The sequence below is a fragment of the Pteronotus mesoamericanus genome, unplaced genomic scaffold, assembly GCF_021234165.1.
Source record: "Pteronotus mesoamericanus isolate MK-2021 breed Mesoamerican mustached bat unplaced genomic scaffold, CSHL_Meso_final contig_42, whole genome shotgun sequence".
NCBI lineage: Eukaryota > Metazoa > Chordata > Mammalia > Chiroptera > Mormoopidae > Pteronotus > Pteronotus mesoamericanus.
In genome coordinates this window covers 429682-441748 of record NW_026555157.1, presented here as the reverse complement: position 1 = coordinate 441748, position 12067 = coordinate 429682, and the positions used below count along the sequence as shown (strand labels likewise).

The 12067-nt window shown below is 35.5% G+C and overlaps 1 protein-coding gene across 5 annotated transcripts in view; it reads right to left on the bottom strand.

Annotated features, from left to right (window-relative positions):
- Positions 1–12067, bottom strand: part of ZBTB20 (zinc finger and BTB domain containing 20) — an 804941-nt gene that overhangs the window by 363541 nt on the left and 429333 nt on the right. For all 5 annotated transcript variants that reach the window (XM_054577266.1, XM_054577265.1, XM_054577267.1 and 2 more), the window contains one exon: positions 3186–3235. The gene's annotated coding sequence lies outside the window, so the exon portion shown is untranslated. The remainder of the gene's footprint in view (positions 1–3185; positions 3236–12067) is intronic.

Sequence of the window (12067 nt, the reverse complement as noted above, 5' to 3'; positions counted from 1 at the left end):
TATAGGGGTGCATATATTCTTTCAAATTAGTGTTTTGGGTTTCTTTAGATATATTCACAGAGGTGGAATTCCTGGGTCATAAGGCAGTTCCATTTTTAATTTTATGAGGTAACACCATACTGCACAGCAAAGAAAACCATCAACAAAATGAAAAGACAACCTACTAAACTGGAGGACATATTCACCGATACATCTGATAAGGGCTTAATATCCAAAATTGATAAGACACTTATAAAACTCAACACCAAATAAACAATCCAATTAAGAAACTGGCAAAAGACCAGAATAGACATTTCTTCAAAGAGGACAAACAGATGACCAAAAGATGCTCAATGTCTCTAATTATCAGAGAAATACAAATTAAAACCACAATGAGGTATGACCTCACACCTGTCAGAATGGCTATCATTAATAAATCAACAAACAACAGGTATCGTTGAGTAAAAATTATAAACTTTTAAATCCAGTGTTACATTAACTTTAAGCAGGTTCAACATATTTATCTAGCATGGGTTTGCTGAAGCCACATTGCACTTCTAATTAGTCAGAGGAGTATGTTTTCCTTTCACTTCAGATACAGAATTGCATATAATACAGCATATATCTAAAAATGAGAATAATTAATGCTGCGTAGACCTGGCATGCAAATCACCATCCTAAATTTGAGTAAAATGAAGAAAGTGTCCCCTCCTCTCAACATAATAGTTCCTCCAAGAAACCTAGCCAAATCTGTGAAATGTCTCTCTAGTAAAGCAAATTACCCTTTGGCTTACAGATATGTTGAAGAATATTATGAAAATAATGAGATTTTATGATTAATTGTTCCATTTCAGAAAATGATGCAAGTACACTCAGAAGAAAAATACTGCTATATACAATAATTACAACTATTTATCTGAATGTTTTTAACATTAATGTACAAAAAAACACATGATGGGCTCGAAATTTGATGAACTAAGTGTTATGATGTCTGGGGTTTGCTTCAAAATATCACGGTGGTAGCATGGGAAAATGATAGGTCATGAATTAATCATTGTATGAGCTGGGCGATGGGTACATTGGAGTTCAATGTAGTAGTCTGTTACATTAATGTATCTTAAATTCCTCATAATAAAATTTTTAAAAATATATACTGATCTGAACTTTCATTCATTTACTCATTATTTATCAGTTGTTCATTTATTCATTATATACAAGATATGAAAATACAATAAGTAAAAAAAGATAACAAAACAATGCTCTTATTGAACATTTAGGTGAAGCTATTATTCTTCTTCATAAATAGTATATATTTGTTTAAAATAATATTTATAAAAACTGTAAATACATGCAGAATTCTTAGGTTAAATTTTGAAAGCAGGACACAAAATTATATACAAGAAAAGTCCTTAGGAGAGTAAGAACATATATCTAATGGTTATTAATGATTAGATTTAAATTATAGAAATAATTACTTTATTTTTCTTTATTTTACTCCTATGTGTTTTTTTCAAATTATTTTTAATGAGCATGTATCATTTTAAAATGAAAATAAATATTTATTCATTCATGGGTAAGATGTGCTCTCCTTTCCCAAGGAGCTTTTCATTTACTAAAACAGAGAAACTGCAAACACACAGAACTGCCCTGATAGTTTAAATCTTCATACCTAGAAGGGCAATACACCCACAGGAAAATAAACATCAAAACAGGTTTTATCTGATCATAGAAACATAAAGAGCTTGTGTGTTGGATAGAAATAGGGGAGGAACTGGCTTCTTTACAAGCCAGAGTGTGAAATTCAGACCATTTTGTGATGAGATCATTTTGCAATGAATGCAATGAGAGCCACAAATTAAAGTTACCAAATAAGCCTGTTCTTGAGCTGCTGACAATCATGCTGATATGAGTTTCTTTTTGGGCAGTATAACAAGTAAAGCATAGGAGGAGAGACAGGAGGGAGGGGGAGTTACAGACTAAGGCTTGTGGCCTTCACTGGTGAGATAGGTATGTTCAGAGAGGTAGAGATAGAGGTGCAAGAGGATTAGAGACAAAAATACAGTGACAACTATGGATTACACACAATGGATATGGAAAGTCCCCGTTGGAAAGCTATCTTTTTATCCCAAGAGATTATTTTCTAATTTTATGCACATTCATATAAAGTGAAGTCAAGAGTATAACTTTTAAAGGTTTGGATGAATATGATGCTCATGACTAAACAGGCCTAGCTGGAGCCAGGCAGAATCTTATCAGATGCCAGGCAAGTTACCCCTTCCCTCCCTTTGTGCCCCTCCTTCTCTAGTATATTTACCAGTGCATTTCAATGCAGGGCAGACTCTAGCAAACTCAGCTCTTTCAGACTGTGTCTGACTACATGATGATATACTAATATACCCTCAGCCTTGACCTGCACCCTCCTTCCAGCCACTGAAATCTCAAGAATTCCAGAAGGGCACAATACGAACCTTTCTGAAACCTCAAAAATTCTCACTAAAAGACACATAGACATCAAAGTTTCAAACTTAGGCTCAATTGTGGCAGCCCTGGTCTTCATCCTTTCACTTGACTGATAAAAACAGGGGGTGGGGGTTTCATGTTCCTAAATGACACGTTCTCCTGCTGTTTGTTGGTGTACATATGAGCAATCATATCTAATTTTAAGATTCATCCAAATGAAGCAAGTGCATTTCTCTTTTGCAGCATGTCACAGAATAATAATAGGAATTTCAAAGCATCACAAAATATGTTTGGAGGGTTTTGTGTTTGTTTGCTTAAAGCCAAAGCATCTAGTGTTCCACACGGGAAATGTCAGCACCAACTTCACCATATCACTCACTCTTGTCCACATAGGTGTCACCTTTGCAAATATATACTATAGATCTTTGGAGAGTCTTCCAAACAAATCCTTTGAATGTTTCCACTTTTGTGTGGCAAAATCATTGTGTAATAGTTGCCAAAAATCTGTGATAATATGTCCTTGGAATCACAGTTTCTTGCCATTCTAAATCATAATATTTCAAATGAATAGGATGTGAAATATATACCTTTTATCAATGGCAAAATATGTTCTGCTCAAATTTTGTATTTGCTTTGGTAGACTCACCACACCTTTAGGTCTAATTCTTTCTGAGAATGGAAGAAATATACTTGACTCTTTATACAATATTTTGGACTGCCATTTAGAGATAATGAAAGTTACTTACCACGCAGCAATGTCGTGAGAGGAATATTTAGTTAGTGATGGCAAAACATCCTGAAATGAAAAGAGTACCATAAATGCTAGGTATGTAATACATGTATGTCAACATGGCAATCATGCAAAAGTACCCATTTACTTTTTACTTGGGGTCACTGACACGGTGATACTATATAAAAAGTAAGGGATGCTTCCCTTTAGGAATGAAAATACAACTGTACACTGAGAAAGCAGCTCCTGTAACTGCCTGCATGTTTAACTTTAAGGGCTTTAACCAATTGTGAATGACTTGCTGCCCATTTCTGCAATTCACTGTAACTTGTGTTGAGAAAGTTATGCTTTATGGTTAATTATCCATGGTCTGTTTAAAAAAAAGAAATCAAACCATTGTGAACCACCAGATTTGCAGCTCCATTTGAACTTTACTGTACTTTTGATTAAACATTTTATAAATAAAAACAAACTGGTTTTTTCTTGTTTTTTGTTGTTTGTTATTTGTGTTCTAGATATAAATATTGTGGCAATGGTTGGAGAACAAGCTATGGATTATTTACCCCTGGCTTCATGAGTTGTGAGTTACTTGTCTTATCCTCCTTCATGAGTATAAGTAAATGTACAGTATTATATTCCTAGTCCTGTGACAAAATGGAAGGAGTGAACTGAAACCTTTTGAAACCAAAACCTTTTATGCTAAGTAACAAAGCAACAAAACAAACTCCAAATTAACATTTAAAGACTTTCTACTGTGGAGCAACAAAACCCCCCAAAACTATATAGCCTTCATTTTAAAAATTCTTGCCTAACAAGCAGCAGTCTATCAATAATTTCACACGCCTGTCTTTTCACTGCTTTATAATTTAGAAGCCATAGGTAGTTTACACCAACAGATCATCTCCCATCCCCAATACTACCACCAGAATTAAGCCTTGAAAATAACCAGCATAACTAACTTATGCCAAAATTAAAAAGAAAGATCAGGAATTATTGTAGCTAAACTGAAATACTATATAGAAGAAGAACTCCATATGAAATTTGTCTATAGTCATCATCCTAGGATTTATATAAATAAAATAACTCTAAAATATAATTGACCAGGAAAAAAATGAGAAAAGCTAAGATTCACGGGATGCTGTGGCAGAGTGCAAGGGGAGTATATCTGAGATCCAGAATCATAAGTAACTAACACATTTGCATATGAAACTTAATGAGAATCACCAAAGTAGCTGGCTAAAATTATGTTTTTTAAATGACCCAATGGTCTATGCAGCACTGAGTACCTCTCAGAAAAATATAAAATTGCCTTCTGCAATTTGCTACTTTTATAAAGACAGAGACAGGATAATAAGGGCTTTCTTATAACACGGTCAGTCCATTTCTGAAGCTTGAAGAGCTCTGTATCCTCTTTCATCTCACCCCTCTATTACTCACATGGCTTGCTGCTTACCTGCATAAGCACTGTGAGAGAACGGACACAGCAGCTCCCCTCACCAGCTTACCAAAATATGGCAAAATATCTGTGAAGCAGCTACTATGTGCCAGGCACAACTAGAGTGATTCTGTTGAGAGGGTAAGTCAGTGACTGAGGTTCTTGTTGCAACATTTAAAAGTATCTATTACTACTGCCAACAGCAACTAGAAGCCAGGTTGAAATAGTTGTGAAGGACTTTTGAAAAATTGGAAAATATTTAAAACCCTCCCTAGTTTCTTGCATGCCCAGGAAATAGAAAGCTTAGGCCTCCCAGTCCTTCCTAAGCCTGGATCCCATAATGCAAAAGAAAAACCACAGGTAATCTATATATTCCCAGGGCCATGGTTACAACTCAAAATGAGGGCTGAAATGAATTAGTTGGCATCAATTGGGCATTGAAAGGTCAAGCCTGTCTTAAGTATGGTTCAGAGAGTATAAAAATCCATCAAGATAAAAATGGGAGCACTTCTGACAAACTGAGACAGGAAAAAAATCCAAAGATGTTTTACTCAAAGGCATTTTCCTCTATTTCTCTCATAACCAGATGCCTCTACCTATTTTTGACAACCAAGAAAATGATACTGTATAGAGTTCTAAGTTTTCTTTTAAATCCAGGCAACCCATTTGGAAATCAGGGTACTCTATGTGACTTCGTGTACACAGAACTACACACCAAAAAGAAGTGCTTGGTTAGAGATGATAAATCATGTTAAAATTATATTACAAAGAATATATTTTACATGGTTCAGAATTCATTTTGATAATCAGGAACATACATATAAAATTGCATATTAGAATCCAAACTTAGCTATAACCCATATAGAGGGATACTTAGCAAAAATATACCTGTGAATATGATTTCCTGGTTAGAGACAAGAATATTCTGACCTATTTTCACTATTTTTCCACATATTTTTCTGAGCTATAAATTCTTTTAAGGAAGGAGAGAAGAAAGAAAATGTATTCATAAAGTACTTAAATACTAGCTTAGTAATTATTCATATTTAAGAAAACAGAAGATGTCTCCATGTCATCAGAAATACAGAGACACCATAAGCCCAATGATCTTGATCATATAGTTGTTCACAGCAGAGAGCCACACATTCAGAAACAAAACCTGAAAAACCAGACAAAACTCTCCTGGCCTTGATTTTTATCTTTATGCAACAGATTTTTCCATACAGAAGGAATCCTGAATTCTAACACATAAAATAAAATTAAACAAACTATGAAAGAATCTCTTTTCACATTTTTTAAAAAAGTTTATTTATTTATTTTTAGAGAGAGGGGAAGGGAGGGAGAAAGAGAGGGAGAGAAACATCAGTGTGTGGTTGCTTCCCACATATCTCCTACCAGGAACCCGTCCACAACCAAGGCATGCGCCTTGACCAGGAATTGAACCGGTGACCCTTTGGTTTCCAGGATGGTGTTCAATCCACTGAACCACATCAGCTAGCACTCTTTAAAAAAATTAAGTTAAGGAAACTCACCTGTTACCTTCAGTAAAATTAAGGAAACTCACCTCTTACCTTCAGTAAACCAATTTCATACGACCTTACCATCCAGAAGCAAAGCATGACCTAAAGGTCCCAAATACAAGGTGATGAAGTATCTCAATAATTCCCACTCAGATCCCTCCTTTCTCCTGTCTACATTCATCTTTTCTAATTGCATTGACAACAATTAGAACTACCACCACACAGCTCACAGACTGGATCCAACTTCCTTCTAACACATACCTAATAATGCCTAGTGCCATGCTCGCTATCATTTTTGTATCTGTTTTGTAACCATTTATAGGCAGAAACTAAAAAGGAAGAATAAAACCAAACTCAAATCCCTCCAACCTCCCTGATAAGACAAATGCTTGGTTCCCAGAGGACATCAGTCAGCTAAGTGAAGCAAAATATTATAACTGGGAAGGAAGACAGATTAACCTCATACAAATCTCGCTGTGTTCCTATTTAAGCTGGGATGGGAGTTACTCCAATGAAAAAGTTGGGGGGCGGTGTGGGAAAGGAGTGAAGGGCTACAAAGGGAGGGGGGTGTTTATTATACATTTGGAACTTAAAAGGCACACAGCAAATCAGTGTTCTAGGGAACAGTGTGACAGAAAGTTCTAAATGAGAATCCCAGAAACTACAGTTTCTTCAATGGAACTACTGTTTAGGGTATGTGTTCCGTAGGAGGTTTGAATTAAGTGTCTCTGCTGTAGCATCTATAGATGTTTTCTCTTTCACTAGGACTTTGGTGCTTGAATATACTTCGTCATGAGCAAAAACAAAACAAAACAAAACATTAGAGCTTTGTACAGCCCCCAAAGTAAGAAGCAAAAGATAGGGATTATATAACTGGCTTTTTACATAAATATTACATCAGGATACATTTCAAATAAAAACACACACACAGCTGCCTTCCTTATCCTCTTTCTATTTTAAAATTCATTTCGTACTTTAAATGTTGTTAATTTTCATAAACTAAGTAAAAACCAAGTCAGCATTAAACACCTCAGGATAATTTTAGTTTTATATTACCTGGAAAATGCACCATATCAAGGAGGGTCAAAAAATCCTGTTTTAAAGCCAGTTAAGGCACTGGCAATTATGGGATGTTTGGCCGCAGCCTAGGGCAACTAGAAATGGCCATGGATATTAACTAACTCCCTTTTCAACAGTCTGGGGGGGGCGGGTGCTGTAAGTTTCCCCATCTGCTATTTTCTTTTCTTTCTTTTTCCTTTTTGGCTGTGAAAAAGTAAAATTATGCAAGAGCTTTTGAATGTAAAGGCTGTGTATGCTTTTTCCCTTTTTGTCTCTGTGTACCCAGTTACGTGATGTTGCGTAACTGAGTACTGAGTAGGCGGTTAGCATTTACTATTGATTTACGCTAAGCTATCCAATGAATTCAAAACACTAAAAAGAAAGGAGTAGGAGAGGGAGGGAGGAAAAAGAGAAAGAGAGGAACAGGGAGAGAAAAAAGGAGGAACAGAGGGGAGAGAGAAAGAGCTTATTTAGAGAAATAACTCTAATGCCTGGAATAGTTTCATTCTTATTCCCTTTAGCTCTGACTTTTGGTCACTGTTCAGGTTTCAGAAAAATGGGCTTGAGCCAGTGACCCCAAAATTCCAATTTTAAATCTAATGAGGATTACTGGCAGGTGAATGTCTGAAAGTGCTAATGTGTCAAATTAGTTGATAGCGATTCCACTAAACTGTCAGACTTCTCCAATATGCACCTATTTATCATTCTCTCTATGCACTTGCAAATCTGTACCTGTGAGAGCCAATAATATGGTCCAACTAGTTTACCAAATCATGACTATTATTTGCAAGGCACAAAACAGAAAAGAGAAATATGTTCCATTTTATCCATCTCCTATAAAAATGCATAAAGAATGCATTTAGAAATCTTTGAATAGGTCACTATTTTATTGAAGAAATGCCACAAATTAGTTGACTAAACAGAACAGCCCAATATAAGATAATGGAAAAAAAAGGGGCAAAATGAGGAAAGATTCTAAAGTGATTAATAATGCTTATAAAATAAATTTAAATAACTTTTTATATTATGCCCATGAAGAAGAGTTAAATTTTAACTTTTGATCTGGATGGTTATAGACATTCCCAGGGCTCTGAGGCTGTTCAGTGCTTCCCATGCCATTGCAACTACTTCCCACAGCTTAGGCCAGAAAGTAAGGGTGAAGTTGATCCTGCTGCTAGGCACAGGGCCTTCCTGTTCCTGAGTGCCCTCCTATGGCTGAAAACCACCACTAAGGTGGAGAGGAGAAACAGAAGTTCTCCTTTTTAGCAGCCAACTAGAGAGCAAGACAGGGAGCTTGTTTCCTTCCTGGATATGGGTTTGTAAATGGTGACTGGGAAAAATCACAGGAGGTCATTCAAAGGAAAGAACAAAAATATGGGGTTTCATTTCTGATGATCCAATGTCTTTTCACCCATTTTAGCTTACAAAATACTAAAATGATGCCTACTTCATCCATTTGTCAGGGATTTTTAATGACCAATGGCTGTGTGCATGTGGTTTATACCTAGCACCTAGCACAGTGCTTGGCACATTCTCTACGCTCAACAAATATTTGTTGAAACAGTAAAATGATGATAGGATAAACATCTCTGCACGAAAAGTATACTAGAAAAGCCTCAGAAAAATATATTCCAGCGTTTCACAGGAAATCTTAGGCTGGACTTAGGCTGCATACACAAAATAATGATAGGAAGTATCAGTTTTTTGGGGGTCAGTTGATTTCAGTTACATTTTATTAACAAAAAAGGCTTAAATAAAAATTATAAAACTGATAATATCAGCAAAATTTTGTGTTCATTTCACCAGCATTTTTGGACTATTTTTCATTTTAGCAGTCTTGGGCACAGAAAAGTCCCCTTTGATTTTTATGGACACATTCTAAAGGAAACGTCATGGGACATCTACATAATTCATCGTTAAAAAAAATACTGAGAAGAACATAGCCATTTAGTAATGGGAGAGAACACAGCTTTTAGTTGAAGGGCAAAGCAGGTTGAGTTTTGATTAGGTTATGTAAATTTAAATTAATAGAAGGTCAACCAAGAATGTCCTGATTTCCATTTTCTTGGTTAAACAGGAGTTTTATGAGAAAAAAAATTCTGGATTAGAAAATCAGAAATGCTGTTTTTCAGTTAATTGGAGAATAAGACCTCTAGAGAAGAGCTGCAAATACAATTTCTCAAAAACTTCCAGTTGAAAATTCAGCTGAAAGCAAGTTGGGCGATGGTAGCCATAGTACTTTTTTTACAAAGTAGGGCTACTATCTTATTAACTCATATAGAGCTAAGCATGTATGCTTCAGTCAAATCCTTCAAAAAGTTTATTATTTTTTTTTAAACTGGTCATTGGTATAATCTAATCAATTTCAGCAACTTCCTTCGATAAGCAACCTTGCAGCATGTCAACAGGCCATTTCAAGTGCTTTTTCATTCATGGATTCTTAAAAGTGGATGAGAATTTGTCTGGTCTCCTCATCTGATGAATGAAGATTCCAAAGCTCAGAAGGCATTTTTCACAAGGGTATGTACTTTGAGATAGACTGAGGACGAGTATTTAGAGTTCACAAATCATTTTTCCACAGCACAGAATAAGTGAAAGTTATATAAATTGAACCTCATTTTAAATGGCATAGAGAAAGATTTCAAAATATTCTTTTATAAGGTAAGGAATCATTACATCATGTAAAATGTTCACCTGAAAGCGATGTTATACTTAATATTTTTATCTTGTCCTTCCTCCTCCTATTCTTTGGATGTGTGGGGAGAATTACTTTTCTTGTTTCTCCCTAATTTATGCCCATTCCTGACCTCAAAGTCTTCCCTTTCTCTTACTTTTCATCTGTTTCTCCAACTTTTATTTATTATCCTTCCTCATAATAAAATAACTTTTGTTAATGTGCTTTGAGATCCTCAGAAATCATAAAGGAAGAAAAATTTTAAATTTAGTGTTATACACTACAGAAAACAGCAACGAGGTACTGAGAACCTGAGGGTAACCTAGGGCACTGGGCTGAGCCAAGAGGTTGCTGCTGTCTCGGCCTCTGCACTGTCAGGAAGCAGGCTGGGCCTCGCGGTACAAGGACTCTCCTCACAGGTGGAGAGCAAAGGCTTACGATCTCCAGACTACTCATTTCCCATGAAACCAGGTCACCTTTCTTTTCCCTTTTCTTTTTTTCCATTCTATAGATACAACTATTTAGAGATTAATTATGGCATAGCAGGAGGAGATACAGAGCAATCTTAGTGGTTTAATATGGCTTAATGATACTGGCCAAACTCTCAATTCCAAAGATAAGTCAGGAAGAGTTACATCGTAAAATTGCAGTTACACAGAAAGTGAAGGATGAGGAAGTTAAAAGGGAATTGGTAACAGGGACATTGCTGCCCAAGTCAATGTCATTAAGATTGTGTCTCTGTCTTCCTTCTAAACTTGAACTCTTATGGGGTTTACAATTCAGCCAAAATGATCAACTCTAGGCTGAAATACATCTCTAGATGTCTTAGAGTTGGAGCTATTTTTTTTCCCCCTATTCCTTAAAAAAAAGAACTATACAGCAATTTCAATGACATTTCAATTGTGACCATATAACTTTCCCTAAAAATTGTAGGTGTTACTTAAGGAGCCTGATCTACAGTAAGGTAAGGTGAGCAACATCTATTGTGGAATGAAAAGGACATTAACTTGGTATATAAGTGGTAATAAAAAGGATGTGCTATTATTTTAAAGGGGTTAATGCATGTCACTTGGTTGGATATTTCATTCTACTTTATTGATATGAATAGAATTCCAGCAACACTTGGCTGGAAATTCTCCCACTCCTGTTTACTAACTAGAAAACAGTACAATTATAGGAGGCAAAAATTCCCGTTGGTTTCTCTATATCTCTTTCCTCATAGACTCACCCTCAGGGTGCATATTAGACAATAATTTTTAAAACCTCTTGCTCTATTTTCTACCATTGGTTATATAAGGTCTGATGGGTACAGTATTGTGCCAAGACATGCAGTGTTGAGGAGGGGTAAGAGGAGGTAATCACAGACATATATTAAAATTAATAGGCCAGAAAAAAACTTAGTATTTACTGAGTACATATTACATGACCACATACTTCATTAACATTATACCAGTTAATACTAATGTCCTGTGAAGTAGGACTGGCCTAAATTTCATAGATTAGCAGCCTAGTTACAGAGTCATTAGCTAACCTTCTTAAGGACACAGAGCTAATTAAAAAGTTGAGCGGGTGAGGATCAAAATCATGTATTCCCAAGCCCATATGTACTGTAATATACCACAAAGCCAGGGCAGAATATGGAGTGATCTAACAAAAAAAAATTCTCCATGCCAATCATGAGAGTCACCACATGCTCTAAATAGAGCAAGAAGGGGTAAATGACTCCTAAAAAGAAACAGGTCTCTAATCTGTTCTTGGCTCCAATAAGTTCCTGTTTTCCAAATGCATGTTTGGAAAATGTTCTTTGTCACAGGTAAAGAAATGTACTATTTCCCAGGAACATTTAAATCAGGCCAGATATGTGAGTGTTTATAAAAATTTCTTTAAAAATGTATACTAGATAAAAGTTTAAAACAATAATCTGCATATAAAATCAGATGACTGATACATTAACAATTTAATATGTGGGTCTAAGTGTATGTTTGTGTATATATGTATGCATACATTTTTTCCTCCTTGTAAACATTTTTGGTAATTACTATAAAGTACTTTACAACATGTTAAACAGTAAATATGTTAAGGCAGGAGAAAAGAAATGAAGAAGAAGAATGTGCATCTGTTTGTGTACATAACTTCCCTGAGAATTTTAATCCTAAAACATTCTTAAGCTAAATAGGTATAAGGCTTTAAGTCTAGATTGTTCATTTGTG